This window comes from Esox lucius, chromosome 20, assembly GCF_011004845.1.
Source record: "Esox lucius isolate fEsoLuc1 chromosome 20, fEsoLuc1.pri, whole genome shotgun sequence".
Lineage (NCBI taxonomy): Eukaryota > Metazoa > Chordata > Actinopteri > Esociformes > Esocidae > Esox > Esox lucius.
In genome coordinates, this window is record NC_047588.1 from 8,970,923 (window position 1) to 8,990,751 (window position 19,829).

A 19,829-nucleotide genomic window follows, 5' to 3' on the forward strand; every position below is an offset into this window, starting at 1 on the left:
CTCGTGTCCCTCAAGACTAAGACTACACGCAACTTATTCCTTTGGTGTTGTGAAAAACCTGATATGTATGATTTCCCAATACTTTCATCACATTCTGATGACATCACAGAAATATACAACAAAAGACGCTGGTCCACTACCCTCTTGCCAGAGAGCACATCGGTCAGTGACACCGTTGTCGCTGAGCAACAATGTTTTGTGTTTGGACTGCTGAAGGGGTTGACTCACTAAAGAGCGTAACCCTTCCCTCAGAGGCTTCTACAATTGAGGTACGTCATGGTTTGCTGGGTGTTCGCCACTGGAAACTTCGCTGTACCCCACCCCTTTGTCCTGAGCTGGGGTGAGTGGTATTCTCCAGGGAGTTCCTCTCAATAGCTAAAGTCTCCAATCATTGTATTCCATTACTAGAATTGTCACACCCATTCAAAGTGATATTCCATGACTGTGCCGTTAAACTGACATTGTATGAGGCTCTTTCACCATTATGGTAAATATATTTATATAGCGACAAAGTCTTCATCCTCAACCTAAAAGCAGCTGCAAATTATAAGGGTCCGTCTTCCTGTGTCTCAATATGGAGCTGTTCATTAAAGGCAATGCCAAAGGCTGTGAGGATGTCTTAATGGCCTTAGGAGTATTACTCCGTTGTTTTTATTTCAGGAAACAGGACATTTGGTGCATCTGGCCGCATGTGTTGACATGGAGATGAAACCCAGATCCCCAAATGTGTGTAGGATGTTGTATTCTTGTAATGGTGCGTGAATTTGCATGCTCACACATGCTTTCGTCTGTGTGTCCTGTCGGGTGAGGTGATCTTCTGGCAGGCTCAGGGCCGATATGATCACTCGGGGCTCTTCCTTCGTCATTATAGCCTGATTAGATCGTAATGGTTAGTCTGACATTAGACTTCAAATACCACTGTCAGCCAAGTGATGCTTGTTTTGAAAATCTCAATATGTACCACAGCTGACCCCGGTTGAGTCTTTTGTAAACTCAATGTCCAAGGTCAGATTTTTTTTGTTGTTGATTTTGGCCATTCACAGAACAGACTTTAGGTTTTATACATTAGCGTGCACAGTAGCTGAAGAGTGACAAATTCAGCTTGTTCCAACCTAATGTAATCAGTTTTCTTCACCTTGGTGTTGAATGAGTACAACCCGGTTCTGATATCCGCTCCATGGTCAGTGTTTGTTTATTCCTCTGGAGGTCTACTTGTGATGCTCAACACTGTTGCCACGACAGGATGTGCATTTGGTTTCGATATGAGTGGCCAGTGAAAAAAAACCCTGGGAGAGAATATCTCTGCCCTTCAGTTCTTCAAACCCTGGGGGTTGATCCTTGCCTTTTTCCATTCTCACCCCCTGCCAAATGCAGGAAATAAACCCAAAGATGTAAGAATGGATTAAGATGCAATAAAAGACTGGTCGCTTTAGTCACTCTGAGTGAATAGTTGGGCTCTGTTTACTTTTCTTTGATGAGCCTGTTTGAGCCAAAGAATGGCATGTCTTCCTGTTGACTCTAGGGGATTTAATCAGACTTAGATAAATAGATGGGGCACAGATCGTCATCGTTGCTTCTTTATATACTGGTCTGGTGAACCAAAATGGATAGCCCAAAAATGGTTTCACATTAAATATCTTTAACCCGATGGTTTTCTTGTCCAAACCGCAACAGCTTATTCTGTACCCGCATTAAAGGGGACAGACATTCAATGATGGTCACTGCCTTTCACCACAGTTGTAAAAAATAAATAATCTGTGGCGTTGTTTGTAATGGAGTGTAGACAAGGGGAGTCTCCAATCTAAATGAACTAAGACAGCTGCACTGACTAGAGGATACAATGACACTGCTTGTCGAAAGACTTGCTCTGCACAGGATGATGGAGTGCTATGCTTATCTCACGTGAAAGTATGTTTTTCAAGGTGAATTCCTTGGATTTCACCAGTGTCTAGTGTTAATTTTGACCTGTTCCAACCCCAATTGCAATGAAACCGGAGAATATCCAGAGGACATCCCAAGAATTTCCAGTGTAAGGAATCCAAATCTCTCAAATGCTTTAAAGTCTTATCTACATTCACAGGCCGATCTTTTCCTGTCTGATGATTCCAGAATGATCTCCATCACTCACCCGTCTCTGGCGGCCTGCGGGTTATGTTTACTGGGCAACAACTTCAAGAAAATGCTCCCAAACGAGTTGAAACCGAGTTACACCGAACAATACTATTTAAGCTTGTCCAAGCACTATTGCTAGTTTTCCATCTTACAATAATTTGAAACATTTTGCCATGGTGTGGCTGTATGACTTTGTAATAGAGGCCATTTTGACTAAATCTTCACTTACTGTACCTGCTACATAACCTCCCAGTCATCATCATCTGAAACACATCAGTAATGGACTCTTCCCATTGCAGATGATTACGGTTTACAGCCGCCTAACTCCTTACTACTTTTCTTTTCTCTCCCTTTGTTTCATTCCCATTCTGTCTCACTTTTTTTCTCTCCCTTTAATTTATATTTGTCTTTCTAATTTCTCTCTTGCTCTCTTGTCTATCTTGTCTTTTGCTGAATTGGCGGTGGTTCTTGTCTGTTTGGAGTAGACATTAATGATGCTTTCTTATCCCGTTATGTGCAACAGACACAGTGCGTTCATTTTTGACATGTTGCAGGACAGCGTTTCCCTCTGGACACCATGTGGAGAAATATTCATCTTACATAACTCTCTGGGGCGAGAGCATGAACTGATCTGGGCAACTTCAGGAATTAGGATAAGCAGCATATCAGAGTCCTGGAAAAAAAGAACATCATTAAGTCTGCTCTTGACTAGATAGGATTGGAATTTAGACAATAAGTAGATTGAGTCCTCTTAAGAGGTGAAGTTTTTCTGAACTGTTTTGCATTCCAGTTTACTGCAGAGTTGTAGAGGTCATTTTACTTGTCAACTGATGGTCCCTAGCATTTATAAGTCGTTAAGCCATAATTTATTTTAAAGGCCTCTACACCCATAGTTGTATTCCCTGAAGCCCCCAATATTTCTCAGATAATGACAAACTGGTGTAACAAAGATTAAAAAAAAAAGGAGTCAGGCCCTCTAGCCTAAAAATAAACCCGTCCTTCTGAAAAACGGCATCCAACTGGTCTAAGTTTGAGGTAAGCAGGTTTTCTCTTATTGGTTGGCTCAGTCCTTCTGTCCATGCTGTATGTTGACGTATTTGGAATATCTAAAATGGCATCCGAGTGAATCTGTCATTCTCCAATTGCCCACTAACATTGAACATCTGGCAGGTGGGAGACAGCAAGTTGTTTTCAATGGGTGTCCTTGTCTGCACTGTCAACACAGGATACCAGCCCAGCAAAAGGTGAACAAGTAGGTGTGTGCACGTGCTCTTACACACTGTCGAACTCCACTGAGTATGTTAACATGTAGCTGCGGATTGGTCCACAATGTGTTTACACTGTTGTTATTAATATAGTGTGCCTAAGGAGCAGTGAGGTTAATCGCCCTACAGTGGGGGTCATTTAAGTGTCAATCTGGACAGCAGTTTAGGTGAGAATGCTTGTGTCAATATACATGTAATGTTGAACAAGTTACTGCAGCGCACGTTTTAATTTTTTTTATTTTTTTTATGCCCACAACTGAATTGTTTTCTTTCACTCTTACTCCAACGAACATACTGGGTCATGTTCATTTGGGTATGCACAGTAGTGTTTCTTGCTACTTACAGCTCCCTTTTTCAGATTTTTTTGAGATGATTATATAATTAATTGCAACATCACTGTGTTCCTTTCTAAATAATGTTTAAGTAACTATGTAAACTGCTTTTCTCTGTTGAAATAATGTGGGAGTTTCCTAACTACAGAACTGTTTGGGTCTAAACCGAATGTTTTGCTACCAGCTCCCCCTTCCAAGACCACTGATGTATGTTTTGATGTTATTTCTACAATTCATGCCATGGCCACATATGATCAATCAACAAACGCGTTTGGGTAAGAGTTAACAAAATGATAACCTTTATACAACATAACACTGAATATCATCATATGTATTCTATTAGACAAAAGAAGAAAAAAGCTATCACTATGAATTATTCTTTTAGAATCACTTTAACTTGCAGTTTGGAAAGTCAGTGAATCCAGTGAAAACATGCAAAACGTTTACCCATTTAGACTTGGCAAATGCATTCTGTCCCCTACACACGTTCAAACTGATGAGGTACTTTAACACTTAAAGTAAAATTGCAACTGCAGTTTCACTCACAAGCTAGGCCAACTGGGACCAGAAAACTGCCCTCACATAACACACGCTCGTTTTCCTTGAGACCCCTGAACTGGCCTGTTTCTTTAATTATGGCCTCCATTATTAACTGGGTTGACATTATTTTGCTCCCCCTTTCAAAAAACTCCACTAATTGAAGAGGCTCAATAGGCAAAGAAAATACGTAACCAGCCCATCTGACAAAAGCCAGATGGCTAGTCTGCCCCAACATACATGTGGAACCAATAAAGTCAATATGGATTTTAACGAGGCAGGAACAACAATGCAACAAGCTAATAATGAACATGCTGTGAGCACTCTAAAGACGGAAAGTATGAAAAGGCTTCAGAATTCTGTGTTGTGATTAGAGAGCCATTTGAAACACAACAATTTTCCTACAATTAAACAGAATTCAAAGTATGCTACAACAAAACCTATCAGGGCTTTTTCATTTGTATCTAAAATGACTGAATTAATGAAAATGTTCTGTTAGTGTGAATATGACCCATGTCTCTGTTCCAACTCAGGAATGTCTATCCTTGCCAGCGTGATGTTTCCCAACTCTAATAATAATGTATGAAGCCTTAGAAATGCAAGAGCTATTCAAATCGACTTTTCTCATTACAAACACTTATTCATGGATAGAGTTACCTGTATATATTCATGCTATGCTGAATTAAGCATTTTGCTATGAATTTGATGGACATTTGCAAGGGGACTTTCCTTTGGTTTGCACAGAAACACACCCAAGCTGAGGGAACGTTAAGATGGATATTTTTTTTTAAACATACTGTAAGTCTTGCTACAGTATATGGCAGAGCCAACGGATATGCGTGAACACACACACACACTTGTTTGACTTTCTATTCTGGGGACCTTGACCCAGAAATCCAAGTTCCCTATTGCATGGCCCTAAACCTAACCTCAATAACCTACACCCTTATCCCTGAACTTAGCTCTAATACCTATACCTAACCAGTAATGCCTAAGGCAAATTCTAACACTATGCCCAACTGTAAATTTTTCCATAAACGTAACACATAAGATGGACATTAGTTTCCTTGTGGGGACCTGTCAAAAAACATACTTGTGTGGACATGCTTTTCTGGTTTTACCCTCTTTGTGGGGACACCAGGTCCCCAAATGTTAACACAGAGGAGAATCACACACACAAGCACTTACCAATCCTACAGAGGTTAAGCAATGGCCAAATATGGGGCCTCTGAACATAGAATGATTACGACTCTAGCAGCTGTCCCCTTTCACACCCACACACACATGCCAGTGATTGGAGAAACACTGGGCAGTGCTTTGCTCTGCTTTCAGACAAAAGCACTGTGATACTGTCTGTCCTTTACACAGGATTCCTAATGATGTGTAGAAACATACTCCCTCAACCGCTCACTTCTTGCTCACAAATTAAATGACACAGATAAAACTTTACTTTCTCCATATCCGCTGAATAAATTGTGTATTTCTTCTGTTTTATCGTTCATTTAAGGAAGCTAATGCTGAAGATCTGATATTTCCCAGTCCTAATCTGCCATAGACACCAGTAGTGAGAGTAGAACAATTCTATTAACCTGAACCAAAAATGTGCAGCCATCCTGTTTAAGGAAAGCCGATATGGCTCTGTTGAATACATTTTCTTTTGTTGATTTATGTTTAAGTACTGTACATGCTGCACATACCTTGGCCTAAACTGGTGTTCTTAGAAACAAAAGGGAAATCAGGAGAGTTTTTGAAGTCATACTCTGTAACTGGCTATATTATTGTACAACCCTGTTTCCAAAGAAGTTGGGACGCTGCGTAAAATTGTAATGCAAACAGAATGCAATGATGTGCAGATCATTTAAACCCTATAGGCAATAGAAAACAATACAAAGACAATGTATAAAATGTTAAAACAAAGACCTTTTATTATTTCTGGAAAAATATGTGCACACTTTAAATTTGATGCCAGCAAAAATTGCTGAGTATTGGGATCTCTTCATCCAAGGTACATAATATCATTAAAAGATGCAGAGAATCTTTTAATGATGGGCTGAAAACCAGTATTTGATGGCCGTAAACTTTGGGCCCTCAGGCGGCACGGCATCGAAAACAGACATGATTCTGTAGTGGAAATCACTGCATCAGTTAATCAGTCAAATGTATTCATAAAGGCCTTTTTACATCAGCAGTTGTCACAAATTGCTTTTACAAAACACCCAGCCTGAAACCCCAAGGAGCAAGCAACACCAATGTTGAAGTACAGGGGCTAGGAAAAACTCCTTAAGTGGGGCCAAAATTTAGGAAGAAACTTGGCGAGGAACCAGGTGCGGAGGGGTGACCAGTCCTCTTCTGGCTGTGCTGGATGAAAATGTTAAGAGTTGTAATAATTAGTAAATGCATTTGGGCTGCGTCCAGAGTCTATAAAACCTAATTCAGTTCAGAAGCAGGACCAGATGTACAAGGATAGAGACCATCAGGTGGAGGGGCGGGGTGGTTATCAGACTGGCAGCTGAAATCGTCCGGTATCATCTTGATCTGCAACACAGCCAGCAGGACTTTCGACAGTGGAAGCAACAAGTCTTTAGAGCCTGGTACTTGGGAAGTGTGGGCCAAGACCTCATGTCCTCCTAAGTTTGCACGGAGCAGGAGACAAGAATATTTAGAGAGTGCATTCCTTAGGTTTACAAGGATTTACAGTGGAGATGGAAAACAGACTTTGCTCCCCCCGGCGCATTAATATAACGTAAAACCTTCGGGCTGAGACAGGGGGTCCAGTGACACTGTGGCCCTACCTGGGGGATGCCCCGCTGTTTGTTTAGAAATTATAGGTACAATAAAAGGCCTGCATCTTGCGATCTTAGGTTACATGTAGGCAGAGTTGGAGAGTAACTAATTACAAAAAAACTAACTAATCTGTTAAATTACCAACAAAAATAATCAGATTACAGATGCTTTTGGAAAAATTTTATTACATTTGGATTACTTCAATTGAAACAGAATAGATGCGCGAAATAATTATGACACGTTGTATGTTTGAGTTTATTTAATGTTATAAAAACATCGTTATTTGAACCAAAATATGAATTGCGCGACACCGTTGTGTGTGATCATCATGCGCAAAGTTGGACGCACATAACCAGTTAAGTGACAGAGGAAGCACTAGTTTAAATTTCTCCGGTTTTGGTTGGTTGGATGTCTGGTAAAAACAGTACATCTTCGATAATATTAGCCGAGTCATGTAAAATGTTATTTAGTAATCTATTCGACGCATAATTTTCCGAACAAGGATAGCAAGCGTGCCGCACAAGCCCTGAAAAGTGAAGCCAAAACGTCTCGATCGCCCCCTGGTGAGTGGTCCCAGTATAGGTCATAAACCCCGCCCTCCCCATGTTGTTCAAAGGGACGCGAGACCAACTAAACAATTAAATTACCCTTCAAATATATTTTTTCCGAAGCTGGTTTCTGTCATTTACTGTAGTTTGTATCACGCTAATGTAAATTCAAGAGTTTGTTTTTAAAATAAGTTTGTTTTTAGTTAGTTATTTAATGCTCTAAAAACGGTGGTGTGACGTCGTGATTCACAGCTGTGATTGACAGCTATCTGAGCCGAGGAGCCACTGAATCTTCGGAGGACTGAGGAGATTGGAACTTTACATTTAATCTCTAAATTTCTATAATTGATATAATTTCACACGGACATAATGGGTTGTTCTGCAGTACATTGTGCTAACCAATCTGGCATTTCCAATCGATCTTTGAATTTTTTTCGGTAAGTTAAATTTATAAGCTATTTAATTAGTAAATAAATGTAATGGGCTAGCTAACGTTAGCTAAAAGACAACAAGCCTCGTTAATAGCCATGTTAATAGCTAGCAGGTGATCGTTAGCTAGAAGTTACCAATTATTTTTGTATTAGGCCTATTCTAAATTAAGGTTAAACATGATGTAAGTTAGGCTATAACATATCGTCTAGGTTTAACAAGCAAAGGTTGTACTGTACTTGGACTTGCGATTGATTACGGTATGCGCATTCTGCGAGGGAGAGTGAGGGCGGGGCACAGGGATGGGGCCGTTGATTTCGCGGCTTTACGGCTTTACTTCCTTCTCGCTACTGCGCATAACTACTGCGCAGAACTGGTCCCAAGATCGCTATCTGCGCAGACGCAAGTCCAAGATGTCAGCGCCGTATCAGGACACTGGTGGCTTCATTTTTCACCAATGGAAAAGAGCGAAAGGGCGTCGTCCATTATTTATACAGTCTATGAATGATAGGCAATAGGCCTACCTGGTGTTATATCTTTTTCAAGTTTAATGGTGTTTGTCAAATGCCCCGAGCAACCCAGCCAGGACAAGTTGCACGGAAGAGCTTTTACAGGAATTGTTTATACTATTTGTTAGATAGCTGTACTATGGCGCGTTGTGTGTTGGGGAAGCACACTGCTAAAGGATGATTGTTTGCAATTGACGCGGACACATCAACTCCGTCCATACAGGTAGGCCATGTGATTCTGCTTGCTTTGCATCTGTGAAAATTGTGTTCATTAGTTATCATTGGCTGCTGACGTCATTTACCTTAAGCTAAGAGCGCAGGTTTATAATCACAGTTTATTTCATTTGCGTTTTGAAAATCAATCGCTGGTGGCCATATTAGTCGCAGGTTACGTTCGTGCGGGTAAATCTTATTTCTATGCTGGTGTTCAAAATGGTAAAAGTGCATTCACGCGCAGGGGGTTTCTGCAACATTTTAACAATGTTGGTTGTGGAGCAAATCATCGGACAACTGCAGATTTAGTTTATGCGCGCGGATTTTTATATAAAACAATGTTAATACACTGAGTAATTGACATTTATTGGGTTCAGATAAAAAGTCAGTTTCTGGAAGATCTAGGTTTATTGGATTAATTGGTAAGACTGAATATCTGACAGCCCTTTAGTGTGTAATGTAGAGATGTTGCCCAATCATATTGAAGTAAAAAGCAATGGTTTAGAAACCCATTTCCAAAGGCACTGTATCCTACACAACCCATAAGGTCGAATGCAAATTCAGTTTTTGGCCACCTATGTAAACTCTAACATTGATTGATTCTGCAAATGGTGTTCAGTTGGTTATAGGCTATTCCTATTTGTTTTCCAATGCCTCTTAATATGAAAGTAATCTAAACGTAATTCAAAGTAATCCGATTATGTTAATTAGTTTGAGTAATCAAAAAGTTACATTACTGATTACAAATGTGGACAGTTAACTTGTAACCTACCCAATCCTGCATGTAGGTATGTGTGGCTGGATCATTTCAGCAAGGTAAGTGGGAGCAAATCCCTGTGGTATGGTATAGGTTAACAATAAAACCTTAAAATCAGTGTAAAGAGGCTAATACTGGAGTAAAGTGTTAAATTTTTTTTGTTCTAGTTAGGAAACTAGCAGCCCTAGGCACCTTTTGTCTGAGGCCTTTAGAAGGTAATTTGTTACCTTCACGAGTGCAGTCTCAGGGCTGTGATGGGCCCCTAAACCAGACTGTAGCATTTCATACAGTGGGGAGAACAAGTATTTGATACACTGCTGATTTTGCAGGTTTTCCTACTTACAAAGCATGTAGAGATCTCTTTATCATAGGTACACTTCAGCTGTGACAGACGGAATCTAAAACAAATATCCAGAAAATTGTATGATTTTTAAATAATTAATTTGCATTTTATTGCATGACATAAGTATTTGATCACCTACCAACCAGTAAGAATTCCGGCTCTCACAGACCTGTTAGTTTTTCTTTAAAAGCCCTCCTGTTCTCCACTCATTACCTGTATTAACTGCACCTGTTTGAAATCGTTACCTGTATAAAAGACACCTGTCCACACACTCAATCAAACAGACTCCAACCTCTCCACAATGGCCAAGACCAGAGAGCTGTGTAAGGACATCAGGGATAAAATTGTAGACCTGCACAAGGTTGGGATGGGCTACAGGACAATAGGCAAGCAGCTTGGTGAGAAGGCAACAACTGTTGGCACAATTATTATAAAATGGAAGAAGTTCAAGATGACGTTCAATCTCCCTCGGTCTGGGGCTCCATGCATGATCTCACCTCGTGGGGCATCAATGATCATGAGGAAGGTGAGGGATCAGCCCAGAACTACATGGCAGGACCTGGTCAATGACCTGAAGAGAGCTGGGACCACAGTCTCAAAGAAAACCATTAGTAACACACTACACCGTCATGGCTTAAAATCCTGCAGCACACGCAAGGTCCCCCTGCTCAAGCCAGCGCATGTCCAGGCCCGTCTGAGGTTTGCCAATGACCATCTGGATGATCCAGAGGAGGAATGGGAGAAGGTCATGTAGTCTGATGAGACAGAAATTTAGCTTTTTGGTCTAAACTCCACTCGCCGTGTTTGGAGGAAGAAGAAGGATGAGTACAACCCCAAGAACACCATCCCATCCGTGAAGCATAGAGGTTGAAACATCATTCTTTGGGGATGCTTTTCTGCAAAGGGGACAGGACGACTGCACTGTATTGAGGGGAAGATGGATGGGGCCATGTATCGTGAGATCTTGGCCAACAACCTCCTTCCCTCAGTGTGAGCATTAAAGATGGGTTGTGACCCGAGACACACAGCCAGGGCAACTAAGGAGTGGCTCCGTAAGAAGCATCTCAAGGTCCTGGAGTGGCATCACATACAATGTGATTTTCTGGATTTTTGTTTTAGATTCCATCATTATCCATCAAATTACAGACTTCTACATGCTTTGCAAGTGGGAAAACCTGCAAAATCGGCAGTGTATCAAATACTTGCTCTCCCCACTGTATGTTATTTGTCTTCAGGAAGACATTCAGTTGTTGGGAAACACATTGTTCTAAGAATTTTGAGAGGAATGAGAGTTTGTCTTCAAAGTTTGTGTTAATAGCAGGAAAAATGGGCAAGCGTAAAGATCTCAGTGACTTTGACAAGGGCCAAATTGTGATCACTAGACGACTGGGTCAGAGCATCTCCAAAACTGCAGCCCTTGTGGGGTGTTCCCGGTTTGCAGTGGTCAGTACCTATCAAAAGTGGTCCAAGGTAGGAAAAGCGTTGAACTGGACGTGGGGAGTGGAGGTTGGTCCGTGTGGTCCGATCCAGCAGACGAGCTGCTGTAGCTCATATTGCTGAAAAAGTTAACGATGGTACCGATAGAGTGTCAGAACACACAGTGCATCGCAGTTTGTTGCGTATGGGGCTGCGTAGCCATAGACCAGTCAGGGTGCCCATGCTGCCCTGTCCACTGCCAAAAGCGCCTACAATTGACACGTGAGCGTCAGAACTGGACCACGGAGCAATGGAAGAAGGTGGGCTGGTCTGATGAATCACAAATCCTTTTACATTATGTGGATGGCTGGTGCGTCACTTACCTGGAGAACACATGGCACCAGGATGCACAATGGGAAGAAAGTAAGCCGGCAGAGGCAGTGTAATGCTTTGGGTAATGTTCTGCTGGGAAACCTTGGGTCCTGCCATTCATGTTACTTTGACACGTGCCACCTACCTAAGCATTGTTGCAGACCATGTGCACCCTTTCATGGCAACGGTATTTCCTGATGGAATTGGCCTCTTTCAGCAGGATAATGCACCCTGCCACAAAGCAAAACATTTTCAGTAATGGTTTGAGGAACACCGCAACGAGTTCAAGGTGTTGACTTGCCCTCCAAATTCCCCAGATCTCAAGCATCTGTGGGATGTGCTGGACAAACCGGCCCGATCCATGGAGGCCCCACCTCGCAACTTACCGGACTTAAAGGAGCTACTGCTAAGTTCTTGGTGCCAGATAACACAGCACACCTTCAGAGGTCTAGTGGAGTACATGCCTCGACGGGTCAAGGCTGTCTTGGTGGCAAAAGGGGGACCTACACAATATTATGCAGGTTGTCACAATGTTATGGCTGATCGGTGTATAATTGTTTAACATGTCTGGATCCAGATTAGATTATTTCAGAAGAGACTTATATCCGCTATTTTTAGTGAGTTTGGTACACATCTGGAGGATAGGGAGCAATTCATTTATGTTCAACATTGGCTGACCTAGCAAAGGAAGTAGCTCCTTAAGTAGTTTTGTTGGAAGCGGGTGTAATTGACAATTTGTGGGTTTAGAACTCATTACTAATTTAGTGAATGTGTCGAGCGATACAGGATAAAAAAATAAATAAATCCCCATGGACACCACGTCAGATTCATTCTAGGTATTCTCAGAACGTGGGCTCAGGAACACTTCCAAAAACCGTTGTCTGTGAACACAGTATGATGCTGCATCCACAAATGCATGTTAAAAGATCTTCCATGCTAAGAAGGAAGATCCAGAACCAATGCTGCCTTCTCTGGGCTTGAGCTCATTTAAGATGGATTGAGGCAAAGTGGAAAACTGTCCTGTGGTCTGCAAAATAAAAGAATTGAAATAATTTTTGGGAATCATGGACACTGTGTCTTCTGCACAAAAGAGGAGAGGGACCATCTGGCTTTTATCAGCACACAGTTCAATATCCAGTGTCCATGATGGTATGGGAGGGCATTAGTGCACATGGCATGGGTGACTTTTGTACATCTGTGAAGGCACCATTAATACTGAGCAATATATACACGTTTTGGAACAACATATGCTGTCATCCAGATAATGTATTTTTCAGGGAAGGCCTTGCTTTTTTTCAGCCAGACAATGCCAAACCACATTCTACATGTATTACAACAGCATGTCTCTGGAGGTAAAGAGTCCGGGTACTAAACTGGCCTGCCTGCAGTCCAGACCTTGTCCCCCAAGATTTGGCACATTATGAAATGAAAAATAGAACATAGGAGTCCCTGAAATGTTGAGCAGCTGAAATCCTATATCAAGCAAGAATGGGTATACATTTCACTTTCAAAACTACAGCACGTGGTCTCCTCAATTCCCAAATGCTTACAGATTATTGTTTAAAGAAGAGGTAATGCAACACAGTGGTAAACATGCCCTGTCCCAACTTTTTTTGAAATGTGTTGCTGGCATCAAATTTAAAATGGGCATGTATTTTTTCCCCAAAATAATAACATTTCTCAGTTTTGATATGTTGTCCTTGTACTTTTTGCAATTAAATATACCGATATTTTTACACATGCAGATATTGTTCTCCTGCCATTTCCCCAGGTGTCCGTTATGTTCCTGATTGTGCTCGTTGGTGTTTCCCACCTGGCAGTCATGACTGCATCTCCTGACTGCTGAGGTGGACCAATCAGTGGACACCCCTCCTAATTGCACAACCTGTTCCTTTTGTCCATTACCCAGTAGCACCACACATCCGTGGTTTAAAAACCCAGTCAGTTGGTTCTCCCAGAGAGATTATTTTTGCTTTACCCCACATGGACATAGACACTCTTGAGATACACAACCTTTTTGATAGACAGACACTTTGTTCATTCATACATCACTTAGTTTAGCACATACATCTCACTGTCCTGTTTCGTGTGAGTATGTGTTACTGTGGTGTTTTGTTTGGTGTTGTCTAGTCAATTGTTTGCTGTTTGCTATTTAGTCCCTGTTTAACCTGTGGTTTGTTTGTCCCTGTGTCCCTGGGCAATTTTCTATTTTTATTTTTAAGCAAGTTGCCCTTGCATACACAACCCATAGGAAAAATGTGTCTAAAAACACTAGTTAAAATGAGTGGACCGCCCTCTGTATTTTTGTATTGGTTAATTGTCAGCTAAGTGGCAAGTTTTAAGTTTAGGGGGGTTTGGACTATATTATTTCATTTCTTGGGTCCAGCTCAGCCCCTTTTCCGTGTGTTTATAATAAACATTTTATGTTGAAGAGTAGCTTTGGTTGTTTGGTGTTTCTTCTCACTGTTCATGTACGCTACACCACTTTGCATGAGTTTTATGTTACACATTGGTCTGGCACATCGGAAAATTCACTGTTGAGGCTTCTAAGACCTGTGGATGATCGCTTTAGCACAAAAGGGGAGCTTGGTTTTACGCATTAACCAGAGCTAGAATTGGGAGGAACTCCTGGGGTAGAGGGGTAGAGTATATGGGGTAGAGTATATGACTTTTTTTTTGAAAATTGAATTCCATTGGGAGTTACTGGAGGGCTTTTTCTCCCAGCTTCACCCAAGCACGTTCCCATTCTCCTCCTCTTCTTGCCTTCCTCCTCCCCTGTCCTTCATGCAATGTTTAGTGATGTGAAACAGCCCGCGGACTTCCTCTGTCTCAATCTGCCCCTTCAAAAGGAGGCTTCGTTGTGGTCGAAGGGAGCCTGTTTCCCTGTAACATTCAGTAAATAGTGTCTATAATCAAAGGCCCCAAACTTCAGAGCCCAGCTTAATCAGTTAGAGCCCATCACTAGGTCTCTAATCAAAGGACACGATGACTTAGATGAACTAGGCAGAGGACTGTGTACGTGTGTTTGTGTGTGTCTTCGTTTGTGTACAGTTAATAGGGTTGTTCTGACAGAGAGCTTTGATAGGCTGACATAAAAGCAAGTGCCAAAAATAAGTATCAAATTATCAACTTATAGCCCATTAAAATGTTCTGGGAGAGTTCTGATTCCCATTGTGTCTCTTTCAGACATCCGTCATGCCTTTGTCTCTTCTGAATATGGGAACAGAGGTGGGGAGAGAATTTGTGAACTGTGAAAAGGGGCTGGCAGAACAAACTATGGTGACCTGTGGCCTGAAGACCTATTTTTACACAACTCTCTCCTTCTCCCTTAGCTGTTCCTCTCAGCCACAGAGAAGCCAGCTTGGCAAGGTGGTCATTATGGGCTTTTCACGGGTAGTCCTTAACTGATGGCTCCTATCTCCGGCCCAATCTTGGGTGGTGGCAGTTCGAAGGAGTGTGGCGACAAACAATCCTTCTGGGTGTAATTCTTGTGGCTGTCCCTCTGGAAGATGGGTGGAGTGCTACCCGCATCCTAGTTCCTGCCTACTGGTCCCAACTAGTTCCGGCTGTAGTTACCCATAGTGGTGAATGTAGTGTGGACCATGCTAGTAGGCCGGGCCCAAATGTAGATTCCATGGTTTTGGTGGGTTTTGCATCGAATTGTCTAGGGCTAGATGTTGGTTTTGATGGTTGGAGCTGGTATTCTGGTAGCTAGAATATGCCCATGTTTGGAACTTGCCTGGGCCTGTGGGGTTCACCTGGTGCATTATACTCTGTTATGAGGTCAAGCCTTCACTGTCAATCATTTGGACGATTTGGCCGTGGCGAATGGAGCTTGTTCTGGTCAACATCATAACAAGCCCCATAGACTGTCATCACCTTCCCAGCCAAAGTGAAGAAGTGTGTTTAGATCTTTTTCAGTTGAATATAAATAATGGTGTCTCTGTAGCATAAAAGGGATGTTCTATTTTGCTGAGATGCAATACATGGTATTCACATAGTCCCATCTCTCTCCACTTCTAATGATGGAAAGACGTTTTAAGAAATATGAAAACACCAATAGTATTAATGGGTTTTTTTTTGTTTTCTTTGCATTGTATTAGGAACTACAAACTTTTAGAACTTCCTGATACTGTAGGATTATGTCGCAGTTAGGGGAGAATGTGGCGCAGGTCTTTGTCACATTAGAAAAATACATTCAGATGTATTGTCTTCTCTAGACATAAGAGCAATAGAACTCATTCTCAGACCTGAGAATCTTTTATGTTCCTAGCTTTATGTATGTATTTAAAAAATGTGGGAGAAAGCTCATAATGTTATGCTTTCTCTCACTAGTGATTCAGTCTCAGTCTTGGAGTGTTCCATGTTAAAGAACACTGAAATAACATGGAGAAAGCACTATAAGTCAAAGGCCCTGAATATTACAGAGATAAAATCTCTTCCTGTGTTAATTGAATTTAGCTACCAAGGCGTTTCAGCTTTTGAGAAACGTTATGAAACACAGTTTTCTTTCTCTGTCTTTGTAATATTTGGATGTGACTGGACTTAATTAAAGCCCTATTCAGACATTGGATCAACCAATGTAAAATAATTTGTTAACACTGCAAAAGTAGAGGCTTTGCGGCAGATGGAAATTCTGCACCTGAAAGAAAATTGAAAACCTATGAATTGAGACGCTTCACATGTGTCCAAGCAGTAATAAATGAAACCCTTACTCCCAGTGAATGCCAGGACAATCTCACTTTTCCCCTTCCATCTGTGAAAATGCTTTGGAGACTTGGCGCCAGTGTGGAATTGTATTTTGTTCTGTACTGTTAGTGTTGGAAAAGGAGACCCCTCTGTACAATGGTGTTTTTAAAGGCAGGGTGCTTCTGTTATGTATTAGGCTCCCCACCAACCACCCTCGGTCACCCTTGTGGTCTCCTGTCCTCTGCCAGCGAGGTGTGCATGCATCTGTTGGTAGAGTTACGTAGAGGCCCTCATTCAAAACATCTGGCCCATCCTGACCATTCTACCAGGTAGCCGCAGCAGGACAGTAGGTCTGCGTAGAGCGGACTACTAAGAAGGCTGGTGAGAGACCGCAAGGAGAGTAGAACAAGACTCTGTGGCTTACCGCAACGCCTCCTCTTCGCCATCATGCATGGACGAAAAAAGGTTGCAGCTCACAAGGAGGGCGAGTGTTGACCATTTCGCATCCAGAGGGGATTTGTGTGTATTGTAGTTCAGGGTTAGGAGTTAAGGCTTTTGAAATTATTCATCCCCTTGGTCTGCAAATGTCAAAGTGAAAAATAAAATATACGATTTGTTTTCTAACTTAATTACAAATATAAAACATAGGGTTACAAAATCATTATTTGCGTAAGTATTCACCCCCTTTACTCAATTTATTGTAGTAGTGACTTTGGCAAGAATTTTTGCCATTTGGAAAAATCTCCACCAACTTTGCACATCTGGACAAAGCACATTTTCCCATTCTCCTTGGCTGAATTGCTCAAGCTCTGTCAAGCTGGATGGGCACATTTGGTGAACAGCAGTTCCCAACTCTTTCTACTTATTCTCAATTGGATTGATGTCTGGGCTTTTACTGGGCCACTAAAGGACATTCACAGACTTGTCGTAAAGCCACGCCAGTGTTGTCTTGACTGTGCTTTGGGTAGTTGTCGTGCTGAAAGTTGAATCTTCACACCAATCCGAGGTCCTGTCCTCTGTATTTTGCTCCAATCATTGTTTCCTCAAATCTGACCAGTCTCTCAGTCCCTGCCACTAAGAGGCATCCCCATAGCATGATGCTTCCAGAACCATGCTCCATGGTAGAGTCGGTGTTCTCAGGACGATGTGCGGTGCTGGGCTTGTGTCAAACATAGCGTCTTAGTTTCCCACATGCCTTCTGGCAAACAGAAGTTTTTGGGTTCTTTTTTCTTCTTTTTGCCACTCCCCGATGAAGTCCACTTTTGTGAAGCACTGTGGCTTGGTACGGTATGGACAGTGTCTCCCAGCTCAGCCGTGGAAAACTCCTTTAAAGTTGCCATGGCCTCTTGTTGGCCTCCTTAACTAGTGCCCTTCTCACCTAAATCCTCAGATGTTGAGGACGCCCTGTTTTAGGCAGATTCACAGTACTGTATATTTGCCACATTCACGCCATTTCTTAATTTATTTTACTGTGCTCTGGGGGATACTATATGCCTTGGGAATGCATTGGGACCTCACAGAGATGGGTGTTCAATATGAAATCATGTGAAATACTCCATTCAACTAATGATGTCACTTCTAAAGATAATCCTTATGCTGTCAATTAACTTTAACAATTTCTACAATATCTGCTCATTGAAGTATTTTCTGTTTGATATTTACTGATAATTTAGAACAATTTGCAGATTTTTTTTCACTTTGTTGTCATGGACTTTTCTGTGGATCAGTGGCAAAACTCTTAAACATTATGATGACATTGTCACACAATATACCAGGACGCCGGCAGAAATCCCAGGGCCCGGTACAAAATGTAATGTTTAGGACCCAAACTTCAGCCCAAATAAATACATAAATAGTAATTATATTACAGTCCATAAAACAGGTCATAAACATTTTGTTTAATGCTTTAAACAATAAATCTAGGCCACATTCAAATCACTTTGTCAACAACAGGTAATTAATTATGTCACATCTTTTCAATTCATAACCTACTCAGTCACAAACAGCCATTACTTAATTACTACACATTTATCCTTCCTTCTGTGCTCCTGGTTCAATGTTATTCTTAACCTTGCTTACGTTAGCTTATGGTTCTTTGTTGCTAGCTATAGAGGGCTAGTCTAAGACTTATTTCGTAGTCTCTAGACAGTTTTCGTAGTGTATGCTGTAGCAGACAAGGGATGAATTAGCAGTTTGTCTTCCTGGTCTCTAGCTGCCATTATAGTTTCTTACAGTAAGTGAACTTCGCTCCCTATGGCATACTTACGCTATGTCACCCAGGAAAAATGCTTGTTCACAAAATAAACCAAGGAGGAAAGCCTGCCTTGCAGAAGGCAGAATGGGATTTCTGGATCCGAATTGGCTGGAATTTCATTGGCACTGGTGTTAGGGTATCACTCTGATTGGCTGTTGGTAGAACAAACTATTTTTACTGAAAAAGATTGAATCATAACACAGTATAGAAAAAAACAGCAAATAGAAAAAACATGAATCCCTTAATCAAACTCAATTAATCTGTTTAATAACTGTAACTTTCTCGATAGTACTGAATACTAACACTGACTGACTAATTATTAATTATATTTAAGCCAAACAAACATTGTTCCCGGTTGTCCCCCCGTGTCTGCGTCACTTCAATATAAAGTGGGAAACTCAATGAATACTTTTGAGAGGCACATGTTGGGTTACTTTAAATAAAGTCAGGTTATTCAGGTTAAGGTTTGGGTAAGGGTAATGAAACATTTTGTGAGTCTAAACTTGATGATTGCTGTGATCCCTGTTAAAGGAGAGCATACTGGGTTATCATTTTTCCCCTCCGCTTCCTTGACAAGGTGTCAGCTGTGTTTACGCACCAACATAAAACCGAAGCATACCCCCCTGTGGGAGGAAAGACCTGGAGCTATACTTATTTCCCCACAAACAGCTTTTATTTTCCAAGGTATCCTTTGTGAGTCTAATGTTTTTCTTTTGTGTGTGTGTGTGTGTGTGTGTGTGTGTCCGTGTCCTGGTGTGAACTCATGTCGTCCACCTTCTCAGATTACAAAACCTTTTTGCTCAACGTCCTCCCTGATCACCTAAACATGCACTCCTTTTATTTTTTTGTTGAAAAATAAACAAATTCAGTTAGAAATCATCCACACTGTTTGAGATACCCTGCTGACCTGAATGGTTTAAAAATTTCCTAATATGGAAGTCATGAAGGCAGTTTCCGTGATAATGTTTAAATTGTTCTAGATCAGGGCTGCACAAACTGTGGAGAGCTACAATCTTGTCTCCAACCCAAATCTGATTCTAACGATTAAATGGATGAAAAACTAAATGTGTTTATTCAACAGTGGTTGAAGAGAACATACAGGATAGTAGATCTCCAGGAAAAGGGTTTAATAGCCCTGTCGTAGACTAAAAACCCGATGAGAAAACTTGTTAATGTTAAGTTCAAGATTTTATGTTCTCAAAGAAATGTAAAATATGTATTTTTGGGATGTTAAAAAAGATTTTGGGTCTATAAATGGGGCCGTGCATG